We start from the raw sequence: 16,062 nt of genomic DNA on the forward strand, positions 1-16,062 counted from the left end.
CACATAGTTTATACCAGTTAAAACTGGTGGGAGATCCAAATCTGGCCCAGTATCCAGATTCCTTTGATGTGGTAGGAAGAACAGGTTCAAATCTGCAGCGTGCTGGCCACTCCAGTCTTAGCAAAGCATTAAACAAAGTGCTGAGCTTCAGCTGAATGAGTAATGTGACCAAAGAACCCATCTGCTCCTCAGCCTGCACAGCCAAGCCCTGGGAGCACAAGGAAGCTGGAGCTGCCTGGGATCACCTGCATTATTTTGTGCTTAAGTACGAGACTTGGCTGCTACAGCCAGCTACTCACAAAGTCATCTGCTCACTGATTATGGAAGTTACAGAGAATTGTTTTCTCATGCAGCCAGCAGCAGTAAATTTTGTACTTTAGGGTAATAGTAAATTTTGTACTTTAGAGTAATGTTTTTTTAGAGTAATCGTAAATTTTGTACTTTAGACTAATGTTTTGTTCTCAGTTATACTGCAATGTATTTGGAGCAGGGCACTTGGAGTCAGAAATTCACTTCAAATTAATGCTGGTACAAAGGATGCCAGCATCTTCTCCAGTGAGTCTCCTTCTCCTGCACTCCTAAATCACACTGGAATCCAGAAATGGGAGCAAGACCAAACCTTTCCCTGTGTGTGCCTGAATAAAAGCATTGGTGTGGTTAAGTGTGTCCATCCTAGCTGAGCCATCAAGCACGGGCTGCCAAGGCAGAAGAGAGGAGGAAGAGGTGCTGTGCTTCATACCAGCCTTGATTGCCAGGGCTCCATAATTGACTCATCCTCTGGCAGAAAGCAGAGCCCTTGTGGTAGACACCAACTGGTGGGATTACATCTGCACAATCATCCATTATGTCTGTTTCTATGGGCACAAGTTCTTCCTACAAGGTACTCAAAATGCAGACAGGGTCATGCTTTTTCTCCTAAAAAATATTAGAAAATAGTGTTGGCAGCATTTTCCCCTGAGCCAATCTCCAGCATGTTATTTAGCAGGCAATGCTTTATTTAAGTCCAGAAGTAAAATCAGGGATTTAGCTAATTGTGTCAGCTAAAAAAATTCTGTGTCACTTTCTTGGTAAATCTCTTTGTTTACCTCTCTCCAAAACTTATTAGGAACATGATACTCAGTACTTTATACTTAGATCCCTTGTGTAATACTTGCTCTCTACCTAAAACACTGCCTCTCATCCCAGGGGTGGCTGAATTGCAAGGATGAGCAAAGTGCTTTCTGTGGCTACAGCAAATAATCAGGTGCTGAACAACGTTAGGTGCTTGGAGATCTTTGACCAGAGGATACAGCATAAAGTCAGCTGCTCCTTGGCAGGAGTATGTGGGGACACTGGATGATGGGTAAAGTGAGAAGGCCATGTGTGTTGACAGTCTAACAACATAAGCTGAAGGTTTAAAGACTCACCCTTTCTCCTTTTTTGATATTCAATTTTGTAGGGTCACAAAAGAAATTACATTGCTACATACCCTTACATAAGTTAAAGGTGTCAAAGTCATTAAAAAAATAATCTCTGTGGACTGAAAAATAATTTGTATTTTCACTGTCTTACCCAGTGCATTTCACCTGCGATCTGAGGGGTTAGTTCAAGGAATAAGACATCAAATCATACCTATGTTCGTGCTTAAAAAATCCTACTACTGTGATGGTTTTGTGACACAGATTTTTTTGACAGATGACCAAATACCTCTCCTCCAGAAGTGCTAAGGGCTTGATCAAAACACACTGAAAGTAATGGAAACAATTACTGTAAGATAGCCTCAGAACTTTGCTTGTGAAATTTCAAATGTCTGCTCTTTATGCTGTAAATCCTCCATTCCAGCAGGTTAATTATGTATCAGTATTCCTTTATGAAATGATTGGGGTGCTCCTCAAAGCAGTAAGCAAAGGCAAAATAAATATATGTTATTTTTCAGTCCACCATCCCATGCTTAGTTCTAAGTGAATTTCATGCCTGGAAAAGTGTCAGGTTGATGGCCCAGGCGCAGGCGTTCTCCTTTCATCTGCAAACACTTACTCCAGCAGCAGAACAAAAGCCTTCTCCACGCTGATCCCTGACAGCACATCTTCAAACTGCAGAGACTTCAAATGGCAGGCCCTTTAAGTCCTTGATCTGTCTGGCAGCCTCTGCAACAAAGGGGCAAATCTGTGATGGGGCTTTTTATGGCACACATCTCTAGCAGAAACTCGACTGGGAGTCTCAAATTGTCTCAGAGATCAGTGCTGCCTAATATTATTATGCACTGCTGTTCTAAAAATAGTTCTGATTAGATTATGATAGATAAAACCCCACAGAAATGGCTTAGAATGCTAACAGTTTATTTTGGAATAAACAGAATTTTTTCCTAGTGAAATCTATCATTATGCTAGAAAAAAAAAATTCCTCCCACAGGAATTTTTTTTTCTGTGCCCATTAACTAATGTGGAGTGGTTTAGTTTGTTATAATTTTTTACCAAAAAAAACCCATGCAGTGGAAGCCAAGAAATATGATAACAAAAGCATTTCTCACAAACTTCTCCAGTCTTGTGTAAATGCTGACCAGGCTACCCAATTATACCAGGCATCTGTGGCTGCCCATCATGTTGGAGTTCCAAGCTTACCTTGATCTAAGGCAAAAGAGAATCACAGTCTCTCCCAGTATATAATCCATAGCAAATTGAAAGCATTCTGGGGATTGTGAGTTAGCATGAGAATGCAACCATCTTGCTTTTGGATGCCTGAAACAGGATTCCAAAATCAACAATTTATGAGTAACTAACTTCATCCTGACTCACGTGGGGCTTTTTTTTTCTTCTTATTATAGTAGAATTACTGTTTGAAGAATAGTTCTTCTTCTCCTAAAACGGGTATAGAAAGGAATTTTTCCTGTCAGACAGCACCTGGCCATCTGAATGAAAACAGCATCCTTGGAAACTGGTATTTTATCCAGGTCACCTGCAGACAGAGGCTCTGAGCCTTCCCTGCCTGTTCCCTGGTTTGGAACATCACCACCAGATGTTTTCCCTCACCACTCAGGGCTGCTGGCAGTGTGCATCCCTCAGTCAGGAAGGTGAAAACGGGGGAAGAAAGCGGAATAGCTTTACAAACAGCTTGGATGGGAAGATGCTGATAGAGGAAAGTTTCTGTTCTTTACCACCACAGGCCAGTCTTGCCTCCTGCCAGCTTATGATAATGAACACCAAGGGCACTTGCCTGACAGCATCTCAATTTAAGACTTTTTCCCCATAATGAATCAAAGGCAAGGAACAATTCAACCCACCAAATAGGAAAAAAAATCCCTGTTGTGCTTCTTCCCAGACCGAGCCAGCCTGGTGGATACCCTAGAGGATGGACTGCCTTTGTGTTGGGCTGTCTCTGTGTCCATCCCCCTCTGAAGCACTGCATCTCCTCTCCTCTATTTGCATCTCTCATCTGGGACCCGTGCCCTTGGGCAAATTCCCAGCACCTGTGCACTTGTCATTTCAGAGCTGGAGCAGCTGCTGCTGCCAGCTTCTGAGAGGGCCAGCACTCCCTGCTTCCAGCCCAGCCAGGGGAAAGGACAGCGTGTCCTTCTGCCAGCCCCACCTAAACCTTCACCTTTCAGCAGCCCCAGACCAGACAGGGGTGGGGACTCTGCACCCAGAGAGGGACAGTGCCACAGCAGCACTGGGACATGGAGCATCTCTGTTGGGGTGAGCAGCCTGCTGTGTGCTGTCCCACGTGTGACAGCAAGTAGCTTTTCTTTGGAAGCAATGGGAAGAAAAAGAGAGATTCCAATCACATCACAAGATTTTATTTTCAGGGTTTTTTTGTCCATGCTTTACCTTTTTTGTCTGAGGTGCTCCTGTGTTCTGGCAAAACAGAGATCCAAAGGACAATGAAAACAATGAGGAAACAGAACCACAGAAATGTAAGGAAACAATATAGAGCACAACTGAAAAAACAAATAATGTCTTACACTTACAAATTCCCTCTCAGACTAACAGCTAGCCAGGAGTACTTTCAAGGAATAGGCAGAAAGCAATTAAATTAATTGCTATGACCCACAAGTACACCTCATGTTGTAATTGATAGGTGACTAAAACCTGGCAAACAGCACAAGGACAGTCTAATTTCCCAAGGAAACGATATAGTAGTCAGGCCTTTGATTTTGAAAATGCTTTTTATGAGTTCTCTACCCAGTGAGCTGCATGGATTTACTTCAGAGGGTTACACAAGCCTGAAAGCCTTTGAGCTTTGGACTGTCTGTACCAGAGTTCTGAAAACTTCTGATTGTTTCAAAGATCCATTTTGTTTGAAGTGTTTTTTAATGTTTTAACTGGTTCATACCTCTATAAAATTTCTACTCTTTCCTCAGTTCTCTCAGTACAATTTAGGAGCAACTCCACAGAAGTCAGCGGTGCTTGTTGTAAAACCTGCCTCACTGAAACACTGTTTTTTTAAAAAAAAGTTGTTTTTCCAGCAGCATTGGTATTTCCTCCTCCTCCCCAAACCACCTCACCTTTTTCCAGTCATCTATTCTTTCGACTATTATTTTAAGTACACCAGTAACAATATTGATGTGAGTTCAGTCCAAAGGGCTTAAAATCATAGAAAACCACAGGCAAACGCTCTGGCTTCTTCTTTGTGCTCCATGTGGAACTGTTAGCACAAAAGCTGATAGCTGATAATGAGCAACCCCACGGAGAAGGATGCTGGAACACTGAGCTGTTTTTGCAGGCTGACCCAAAGTATAAGGAAGTTAATGAATGGCTTTATACTTCGGGCTCCAAGATGATGGGCTGGTATCAGGTTTTAAGAGGATGGATAATAAGCTAATTGTTCTGAACAGATAACAGCAATTTGCAGCTGGATGGGAATAATAGGGCATTCATTCTAGAATGTTTTTTACGTGCAGCAAAGCTTTTTTTTTTTTTTACTCTTTATAAAGCTATTTACCAAGGAATTTAATTAATAATTTTGAAGGAGCTGAATTTCTTAACTGGGATATCCTACCTGCACACCTGACAGCAAATTTATCAGCTGATTGAAAGAGTAGCTGTACTCCAAATGGTTCCAGGATGTACTGTGGAGCATTGTGTGCTGCCTGCGTTACCTGCAGAATTATCTGCAAAGATAAATACAAATTTATTCACCATGAGTACAGACCCCCATTTTAATAAGAAGTATCTACGGCCATTGTATTTGTAAAAAAAATAGAATAACTGAAAAAGAAGGTAATTTGATAACCTTATGGAAATAACAGGCTGAGATATTTAAGTCATTTCTGAAGCCAAAATGGCAAGCCTGAGCCCTGGCACTGGCTGCAGCCTGTGCTCCCCTGCAGGCAGCCAAAAGGGGATCTCCAGCTGCAAGCCCAAGGGTCCAAGATAACAATCTCTTGGAAATGTGTGTGCCAAGAAGTGTGGCTCCATTACTGCTCTCCCACTAATGCAAGGGATAATAGAATCAGAAAGACGCAGGTCTGGAAGGGGCCTCAGTAAGTCCTTTAATTGGTTTCCTGCCCAAAGGCAGAATGAACTGTACTTATGCTATTTCTGGTAAATGTGAGTCTAACCTGTTCTCAAAGGTCTCCTCTGATGGAGGCTTTGCAGGCTCAGAGCAGAGCAGGTGGTGATGATACCCAAGGTGGGAAGGCAGGATGGAAAGGCAGACAGAGGTGGAGAACAAGTTAACCAGGAGGAGTGGGTGCAAGAGCAAGGGAATGTGATAAAAAGAAGCAAAAAGAGGGGAAAAATCTCAGCTATAACATCTATAAGAAAAATCTAAAGAATGTGGAGCAAAGGACACAAAAGCTAGAGCAAGGCTGTTTGTCAGGAATTAATTGAGGAAACCTGGATTTCATACGAGAGGGAGTTAGGTAAGAGGAGGAGGACTTGTACAGCAGGAAAAGTGGACTAGTGCTGGAATCCTCACACATTTTATTATTTAATTTTTAAAATAACATCATTCCTCTTGTTACTTAACCAACGATCCTATGAACATTCATGCAATTGTTACCTTGAGTTCTCTGCAGACACCCAGAGCACACTTCCTGAATTGCTGTGATCTAGAGGTGATGGCAGTGTCTGCTATATCCATGAATAAGGGTCTCATTGTCAGCACTGAAGTGTTTCCATATAAAGGTGAGAGCACATTAGAGTCAAGTGTAAAAGCCTAGCTAGAGACATAAAGTTCTTTTCTGAACATATGTTAAATAATGCTGCTGCTGAGAATCTGCTAGACCATCAGAGAGAACTTCTTTCTAAGATAAAATATTTGATATATACATTTTCACAAGCAATTTGCATCTGAAAACAGTAAACCAGAACCAGATGAGGAGAGGAATGTAGAGAAAGGAGGAGAAAATGGAGACTGAGCACTTCACTTGGTATAAATTAGCTTGCTGTCTGTACTAGATGACATTCTCCATGACAGGCTGGAGCCAAGCTGCAGAGGGCCATCCTCAGGACCTCGTTTAGGTGCTGAATACATCTACAGTTCTAATGTGGCTCAGGCAGCACTTTTAGGAGAGGAGAACAGGTGTCATTCTACAGCAGAGGTTAAACAGGGTGTCTGGTCAGGCTGTGGTGAAGATCCCTTTTGGTCTTTAAGGCCACGCATCCCAGAAGTGTCCACAACCAGTGGGTGACCCCATTCTCAGCCTGTACCTGAAATGGAAATTTCCTCAGAAGAGCAAAAGCTGCTTCAGACACTTGCATCCCACCTAAGCAGCACATAGGTGGCTCTGAAGAGCCATATGGCCTTTGTTAGCACAGGAGGCAGATGGAATTGGGAAGAGATGAAAGCTCCATAAAAAGAATTGAAGTTACAGCACACAGTGTGTGGCTGTTCATTATCACCAGACATATTGTCTTGACACTGATTGCATACAGGGGTGAAAATCTCTACCAGGTAGGATAAATTAAACAGGTTTTACTTAGTAATATGCTTTTCAAACCCATGACAGCAGAAACAGAAGCTACATTTACATTTTAGAGAAACCTTCTCTAAGTCCCTTGTCTTAAAGGGACTGCAGCATTAACTGTGCAGAACTGAGATGCATTAGAGGTGCCCCAGGCATCAGCAATGACAGAAGCTTGATAATAATGTTTATCTTACTTCCAAATAAAGAACAGTACCATACTACATCATCAGCTCTAGACCAAATCCCAGATTCTTTCATGGTGTAATGCTTGAGCCTGGAATGACACTGAGGAGCTCTGAGTAAGAAAGGAGGCTCTGTAATGTCTCTGTATGGGGCTGTCTCACACATAAGGGGCTCCCCATAACAGAGCTGTGCCCTGCACAGACAGGACAATACTGGTGCCTTTGTGCAGGTGGGTTATGCTATAGAAAGTCAACATCTGGCTCAGGTGTCAGGTGTTGAATACATTAAATGAGTGCAGCAGAATTCCATGATTACTCAGGAGAATACTGCTGAAATAATAAAAAGCTTCAGCAGTGAGGCAGGAACTCTAATAACTCTGATGAAAGTATTGCTTTCCTGCCTCTTCTCCGTGTAACACTGAAATGCCACAGCATGCTGGCCAGCAGGCAGTACACCACCACAGTTCAAGACCTTCTGTCCCTGTCTTTCCTAGAAAGTTTTAAATTAACCAGCTGAAGAGTGTAATGCTGGATTCTCCAGGCATGAAAACAGAGTAAGTGGTCATTGTGGCCACCACAAACAAGGGGGTACCTGTTTGCAGAGCAGCCAGGGCAAAGCTTCAGTCCCTGCTGGTGAAACCCTGCCTGGATTCCACCCACATGACTTCACTTGTGAGACAACTAATGGTTGCATGTATTGCTCCGAGGCCAAGTTTGAGGCAAGAGATTCCTTCTGTGTCTCCAGTGTTATTTTGGTATATTTTATTTGGCCCAGAATTTGGGAAAACAAAAGGGAGTTTTTCCGTAGGGAGTGGAATGAGGAGGCAGGAAGGGCTACCATATTTCTCCAGACGGAAACTCCTACAGTGTTAGAGTCCAGCACTGCTGCAAGTGTCAACAGATCAAGTGTGATACAGAAGGCCCTCTGCCAACTCTTTGCTACTGCAGCAGCAAACTGGGAAGAAAGCAGGAACTAATATCCAGTACCTCTGAGCGAGGTTCAGCCTCTGCTGCACGAGGATGCAGCAGGAAGAAGTTAGTAACCACCTTCTCCTTTCACACAGTGTGACACTGGCTTGCCCAGGGTCCCAGCAGGACAGGGCTGGCCCAGAGAGGCTCACAGCCAGCCTGGTCAGGCCATCTGCTCAGTCAGGCATGGTGGCAGCAGCTTCTCTGGTAGGATCTTAACACGTGCAGCTCTTGTCCTGGTTGCTGCATCCCAAGGAAGACCCCAAAAATTAAGGTGCCTCCAGAGCACTGCACACAAACTGTGCCCCCTCGGTGCAGTGGGTGTGATTCAGACCAATAGCTGCTGAGGGCAACAGATTGAGCAGTAATTAGCTGCTGTTAGTCATCCTCTTCCCAAGTACGAGTGGGACAGCATTTGATTATTTCAACACAGTTGGATGTGGGAGGGAAGGTAGGCCTGGAAACATTTTCCTGACAGCATACTTCTCAGCTCTTTTAAAACACCTCTCATGTTGACACTCAGCACAGCATTTCAAATAAAATGCTATTTCCTCTTGTACGGCAGCAAGGAAAAAATGCTGTCACAGGTTTTATAACAAACATTAGGTAAGCAGCAATCATCCCCATTGTGCAATCTGGGATTCAGGTAGGAAAACAATCCATAGATGGCTAAGGGAGAAGTACTGTGTGTCTCAATAATCTGAATAAGGAGTGAACTACTTGAGGACCACAGAGAAGGGACAGGGTTGAATGGGTTAGTGGGACAATTTCACACAGCAAAGTGTGAAGAACAAAAAGGCGTAGTTTTGAGGCTGGAAGTGAAAACTGACTGAAGGAAATGTGTGTTATTTGTGTTCAGCTGAGTTCTTGTTTCTCTCTCATGACGTCACAAAAAATGTGCTGTGGTCTGCCTACAGAAATTGCCTGTCCTTCTGACAGGTCTGATCCAGCATGTAGTGTCACTGGTAAAGTCTATTTGTACTATAAAAAACCAAAACCCTTATGAATGGGCTTGTAACTTTTTTTTTCCCCACCTTCTGCCTCAGTACTTCATTTTCCTCCTAAATTCACAATGCCCCAGATATGTGAGAGCTGCCTTTCTCCTGTTTTGCTCTTGGGCAGACATATCAGAACTTCCTACTCCATTGTGCCTCTCTCTGAAGGGCTTTGTGTTGGTCCTCTCAAAACCCTGCACGTACAGAACTCCCTTTGGAGGGAAGCATTTTGTGATCCTCAGCAAGTAGAAGGTTCTCAAAATCCACAGAGTAAATCTCTGAGTGGTAACAGAAGACTTGACAAGCAAAGCTGCCATATACAATTTTTGGCTTACTTTGGCAGAGATTAATGGGATTCAAACAAAAAGCAGTTAGGATTGTGTTTGTATTCCAGCATTCCTAATATCATGTGTCCAGACTAAGAGTGTTCCCTGAAAAAGTAGAGCCAGGTGAATAAATACAGGTAAATGCTGTCTGTCTGTCTGTCTATGATCAGATTTTTAAAGGCAAAAATATTTCTTTCTTACCAAGCAAACTTGAAAGAAAAAGGAATCAAGACAGTAAGCTAAACTTGCACTCTGAAATTGCTTAGTCCAACATTTAGAGCATGGTGTTGTCAGCTTGCATTTTTAAAAACTCTGAACCAGCCAGCTGAGTTAGCTGAGCTGCTAACAAGCAGGTCAGAAACCACACCACAGTGGTGGTTACTATTCTCCCCTGCACAGAGCTCTCAACAGCATTGATTAAATGATATGAACAGCTTAATATCCTGGTGTAGTGTACAGGTGCTACCAGTTTTACAGGCACTGAAGAGGGTGGATGTCTTGGTTTTGAAACAGGAGGGGTGGATGACCAAGAAAATTTCTATATTCAGGGTGGGTATTTTTTTATCAACCAAGCGTTTCCAATGATGAATTTTACTGACAATGATGAAGTCATTACTCTTCAAATCAGGGTGATGAGTTCTGTCTATAACAGTTTGCATAAGTAATCAGTTTCATGTTCTAATGCATCCCTCATTTTGCATGTTTTAACACAGTAGATTTTGAATGCTCTTCAGGGATTGTCACTGAAACAATGTCAAGTAATACAGTACCAGCTTTGTCTTATCGGGACATTATTCCACATTCAAATATATTCAGACTTGTTCATTTTTCCATTCAACAATTCACCCAAGTAGTTCTAATGTTACTTTCCTGTGTTACATTAACCTTCTCTGGGGTTTAATGCTTTAAATATTTATAGACTGTTCTAATGCCCAAATAACCACATTTCTAGTCCTCAATACCTCCTGCATGGTAATACCACCTATATTTTAACAGAAATTAGGTCTTTTAAATTAATGTAGTTAAATTAACAGGAATTAATCCCTTAAAGGAGATAAATCACAGCATAGTGATCAGCCTTCTTTTTCTTGGTTTTTGTTGGTTTTAATTGACTGTCAGTACATGATCAGTCACATGGGGTGTTACATATCTGGTAGAGGGAGGGGATACAAAAGATTCAGATCCAAGAAGCAATCATAATTTTTCTGACGTGTCTAATAACATCATTGATGTTTGAATTTTGGACAAAGAAACAAACATGCACTACAATTTTTTTTACAGTTAGAAAGAAAGCTCGTGCAGATGTTGAGCACAGAATTTACACAAACTCAGACATTTGTGTGATTTGTGCGATTTGTGCCTCATGCTATCTTGGGCTGCTGCCAAAAGTGTAAGCTGCTCAGAGCCTGTTTGTTTCCCCTGAGATTGAATATTCCCTGTAATGCAAGATGTTTTTAAAAAGTAATTTACTCACTGTGATATTAGAAGTCCTAATGAGTGGATCTATGTTTCCTTCCGAGTCCTTTCTGCTGGAAAATCCTGGCAAACCTTATAATGAATGTTGTGCAATCTCTGTCACTTGTTTGTGGATCTAATTTTAGGCAATGGTGTTTGATTTGGGGGATTTTTACTACTTTAAGAGAGACCAGAATTATTTGCCTTCCTATGACCAGCATTGTTTTGAACCTGAAGTGATGTACCTGTAAATCACCAGGAGCCTGATCCTCCAGACACTTACTGCTGTGTGCAATGCAAAATGTCAATGGAGTGCTCACAGGACTGAAGTACAGCTGTAGTGTTTGCAGATTTGAGTCCCAACAATGCACATTTGTGTGCCTATCTCCAGCACAGTGGAGAGGCTACTGATGGGCAGGGAGAAGGTGCTGGGAGTAAACAGCTTGTGGTTCAGCTTCCAGGCACCCAGGGAAGCTAAGCACTGCATCCCAAAGTGGATGCTACAGGGAATTACTCTGACTCATCCAAAAGTTTTAATAATTTGTCCTTTATACTGGTGGCACTGTAGAAAATCTAACTTATCTTAGTGCAGCTGCAAGTTTTGCAGCCATGACTGCATCTAAACATTCCTGTTTCCTGAGGCTCTGTCCTACCTGCCTAGGGCAGTTGAGGAGTTGTCTGAGCAAAAAGACATTGTTCCTATTATACCTCACAGTCTGGTTTTCCTGTGACCTAAACCACACTTTCTTGTGTCCCCAGCAGGCAATGTCTTTGCTTTCCAGCTATCAGTGACAGTTAATAGTTCATGGATGAGAAGGGGAAGTTGTTCTAAGAAAATGAGAATATGAAACAGAAACATCTTAAAAGATTGACGTTTCAGGATTGAAGCAGCAGGACCACTGTGTTGGCATCAGAGGCAGACAAATTGAGCAAGCTGTTTCTCAGAGAAAGACATGAAAATAGAGGCATCTTATATACACACACACACGCATAATTGAAATACTTTTGAAGACATTTTGTCATATCTTAAAGGCATTTGAACTATTGATTTCCATTCTGCTGTATTTGAGGTACTTGATGAGTTCTTGAGTATCTGAATTAGTTTGGAGAGGCTGATGTTTTGAGATGGAGTCAGTCATTAACTGTTTGTGACATTAAATATCTGTAACTATTTGGATATGGTTGTCCACATTTAGGTAGTACCACAGGCATGAAATGGAAACAAAGAGCTTTTCCAGTTATCATATACACTCAGATCACCTCTCCCTTCTCACCTGGAACCTTGGGACAATCAGCCTCCCAAGATTTCTGAGAAACATGAAGCAGATTCCTTGGAGCATTTCACTTAAGATCAAGCACAGCAGAAGATCTAGTGCTATCTGCAAGGCAGCTGCAGCTCCCTGATTCTCTTCCCAGTCTTGGACACAGATTTGAGCAACATGAGAGCTGCTGTGACCTGTGTCATCTGGCAGGGGCCCCCCAAGAGCTTGTTTACCCTGGATATTTTTTCATTAGATTATAATTACACCACTGAAACGACGTGAGTGGGAAAACTTTGCACGTGTGGAGCAGGGGTCATTCAGGTACTACAGAACTTTGTCACTTTTAATAGCAGTGTGCTTATGTTGTCAGTAAAACCTTTCACTCCTGACAAACCACTACAGTAGGCCGTGCCTCAGCTGTGGGTTGCCAGCATGTGTCAAGTTCCAGCTTTGTGCCTCTGCTCCTGGTCCTGGCAGGCTGCAAAAGGAGCCCAAGGCTGGAAGTGAACAGCTCTGTAGTGTGCACAACTTGCCAATCACTCCTCACACTGACTATTTGGCAAGGAGAGAAGTGGTCTGAGGAGATTACTCCAGGTTTTCATTGCTCCCTTCAGCCAAATGATCACATATTCCTTTTTCCCTTCAGGAATCCTGCCTTGTCAGGGGCTCCATCCTGCAAGGTGTTGAGCCTCACTGTGAGGGGTGAGTGCTCCCTCTCTCCCCAGTGTCAGTGGCCATCATCTTTTGGGAATGTCCAACACATTTCAGAAATGGCAAGCACCTTCCAGTAGTGGATCTGGCAGAAATGGCACCAGTGCAGACTAATGTTTTGCATTTGGACCAGACTGTGCTTTTGAAGGACACGAGGAAGTTCATTATGCTGGATATGAGCCTGCTCCTGCTTTGACTGAAGTGAGTAGTATTTTATTTTTGTGCTTTGATGTAAAGAGGAGCAGGACTGGACCTGCTGTGAGAGTGATTGATTTTCATCAGCTTGCGAGTGGTGAGCAGAAAGCAGGGCAGGTTGACTGCTGCACAGCATCAGTCACTTACAAACCCAGCATCACCATCTTCTTCACACCTCCCTCCACCCACCTCCATCAAACAGCTCCTCTTCATTAAAGCAGTGCCCCTGCCTCTGTGCTTGCTTTAGAAGTGTTATGACACTGTTGTGAAGCACAGAATTCCCCAAAGCCTCTGAGAGAGAAAAGATAAATGAGGCATCCTGGGCAATTGACTGAAGACACAAAAAAAGGAAGAACACGATGCTGATTTCAGCAAATATCTCTGCTTCCACAACATTCACTCACTGTTTGACTACTCCATAAACTCGTTATATAAGGAAACATTGCAAGAACAGCCAGGAAGATGATGAAGAAAGAAGTGAGCCACGTTTTTCCTCAGTTCCCAATGTTGAATTTGGCCATTATGGCTTGATACAGTTTGAAATATACATGAATACGAACAAGAACTGAATCTCATCGCTGATAAAATTCAGCATTGGGGTTATTTTAAATGTTCTTCTATCCCGTTCTTGTTGTTCAAATTTATCTGAATGGAATATGTTTGGAGAATGTACGTAGATAAATATGCTAATAATAAATATAATGATTGATTAGCTACAATCAACAGGGAGCCAGCAGCACTGCCTACAATGAACTCTAGACTAAAAGTGGTTACTAATATAGTGTAAAGTTGTGCTTTGTTCCTTGAAAAGCACAGGTAACAAACCAGTGATGCATTCCTCTGCTGGCTCTCTCACTGGTTTGTTTTCACACGCTTGGAATCCATTTGTTAATGTAGCTCTAGAGAATAGTGAAAAAAAGGAAAGAAAAGGAGTTGTGCTTTCTATTCTAGTAGCTGGAATGGGGGTGGATGGGTGGGTGAAAGGGAAATGAATGTTTCAATCTGATGAAGAAGCACATGCTCTGCTCCAGTTTTATGGTGCAGGGTTGTTGACATTTTCTCCAGCAATAAATAAGAAATGTCACATAACTCATCATGCCTGGATTTAGTCCTTCTTATACAGTCTGAGTGGCTGTTTCCCCAGTCCTTCAGCTCCAGCTCAGACTTTGCTCAGGTGTTTTGGCTGTGGTGTGGACCTCCCTTCCTGCAGAACTTGCAGGCTCTGTAAGCCAGGACAACATAAAGAGAGATATTTGGTTTTAAGGCCTGTAAGACTTGTAGTTCTTTCTAATTCCCGTGGTTCCTGCTTGTGGAGAGAGCACCCAGGTTCAGAGGTTTGGGCAGGACTCACCATCCAATGCCATCTGATGGACCACCCACTACAGAGCCTGAGGACTTAAACTGCCTACAGGTCCCAGAGATGGTTACAATGATTTCGTAACCAACCCAACTTCCAGAGCTGCTTGCAAGTACAAAGCCTCACCTAAAATAAAATAAATGAAACTGACTTGCTAAGGGATAAAACAAAACAAAACAGAATACCTGGCAAGTGAAACTGTCTCATTTCTCAAGCATGAGGTCTTGAAATATTTTATTTCATCTACTTTCAACTTTAAGAAACAAGAGTGAACACTGTGGCAGAGGCCTAGATTTAAGAAATGTCAAGGAAAAAGAAGAAACTGCTGTAGAAAAAGTTGTACTGTCACTGTTGTAATATGGCACTGTAGCTGCAATCTGGTAATGGGCAATAAAACTGAGATGAGGAGTTTGCTTTGCAGAGCACTTAGGTTATGGAATAAAATCACATGCATCAAAATTATGGCATAGCCTCCTGCATTGCATAATGTATTGCATAAGAGAAAATAGAGAATAGCTGCTTCCCATTAAGACTTTGTCACATGGACAGGTCATGGATGCCAACAGGGGATGAAATTTCATGGAGAAAGCAAAACTGAAAAAAAATTTTTGATTCAGACAACTTCAAAATCACACTTCATTCAAAGTAATTTTTTAAACTAGTATTGTTCCAACCAAGATAATTGTAACTATAAAAGGCTTGAGAGAAGGATATTTTTATGATGTCAAGTGTAAGCCCTTTGGATTCTATCAAAAGATCATTTAAATCTCTTTGCCTGTAATTTCTCAAATGTAGTCAGGCTCCTTCTTTCTGTGGATTTTTTCTTACAGCAAAAGGCAAAAGAAATATTTTTAATTGGTTGAGGAGCTCTGGCACCGAAACTATTTTAATTAATTGTTTCTAAACATAGAATACATATAGAATTTACTTTAGGCTTATTAAATCTTGCTTCAATACTGAAATTTTCCATTTAGCCTAAACAGAGTTTTACAGATTAAAAGAAATAAAACTGAAGGGAAAGCAAGCCCACACTCTTTATTACATTCATCTTTTTTTAGAATGACAAAATTAAATCAACACCCACATAAAATATAATTGCCAATATCATACCATTTCTTTTTCCAGAGCCAAAGAAGACAAAAATCCATCATTCCCACCTCCAGGTCAGCTGCTCAGCTCCTTTTTCCTGCCAAGACGATTGCTCTGCCTGCCTCTGCCCAGAAGAGGAGCCAGTGAGAGGAGCCGGGTGTTAGGGACCTCGCACTGAGGAGCGGCCTCCCTGAATTTCAGGAGTGCTGAGGAATGTGCTGGATCAGACACCGGGGAGGTGCCTTTTTACATAATCACCACCATTTTTTAGGCAAAGACCGCCTCGGGCCCCCTGTGGCTGTGCTGCAAAGCTTTTGCTTACTTAGCTGAGGGGAAATACATTGAAGAAGAATGGGTGAGAGTGAGAACGCGAGGTTTCCTTCCACACGTGCAGCCCGCAGGGAGGCGGTTCCCGGCTGCATCCCATCCCCCTGGGTGGGAGATCTCAGGGATGTGGCTGGGCACGGAGCTGGCACTGCCTGCCAGACCTACTGGTGATGATGCAAGTGGAATTCACCCAGAGCTCGGCGGCCTTTCAGCACGAGGGGTGATTTATCACTTGAGGTGCATGCCACAGGAGTGACATCAGGAATGGAGCAAGGTTTGCTCTCCACTCCTCCTGGTCCCGTCCTAAG

The 16,062-nt window shown here is 42.5% G+C and overlaps 1 long non-coding RNA gene across 1 annotated transcript; it reads right to left on the reverse strand.

Annotated features, from left to right (window-relative positions):
* Positions 1-923: 923 nt before the first annotated feature.
* On the reverse strand, positions 924-15,547 carry LOC135301058 (uncharacterized). Its single transcript, XR_010362807.1, has 3 exons — positions 15,449-15,547; positions 4,975-5,086; positions 924-2,126 (listed from the first exon to the last, which is right to left on the reverse strand). It is a non-coding gene; the product is annotated as an uncharacterized LOC135301058 (long non-coding RNA).
* Between the last annotated feature and the right edge of the window lie 515 nt (positions 15,548-16,062).

This window comes from Passer domesticus, chromosome 5, assembly GCF_036417665.1.
Source record: "Passer domesticus isolate bPasDom1 chromosome 5, bPasDom1.hap1, whole genome shotgun sequence".
Classification (NCBI taxonomy): domain Eukaryota; kingdom Metazoa; phylum Chordata; class Aves; order Passeriformes; family Passeridae; genus Passer; species Passer domesticus.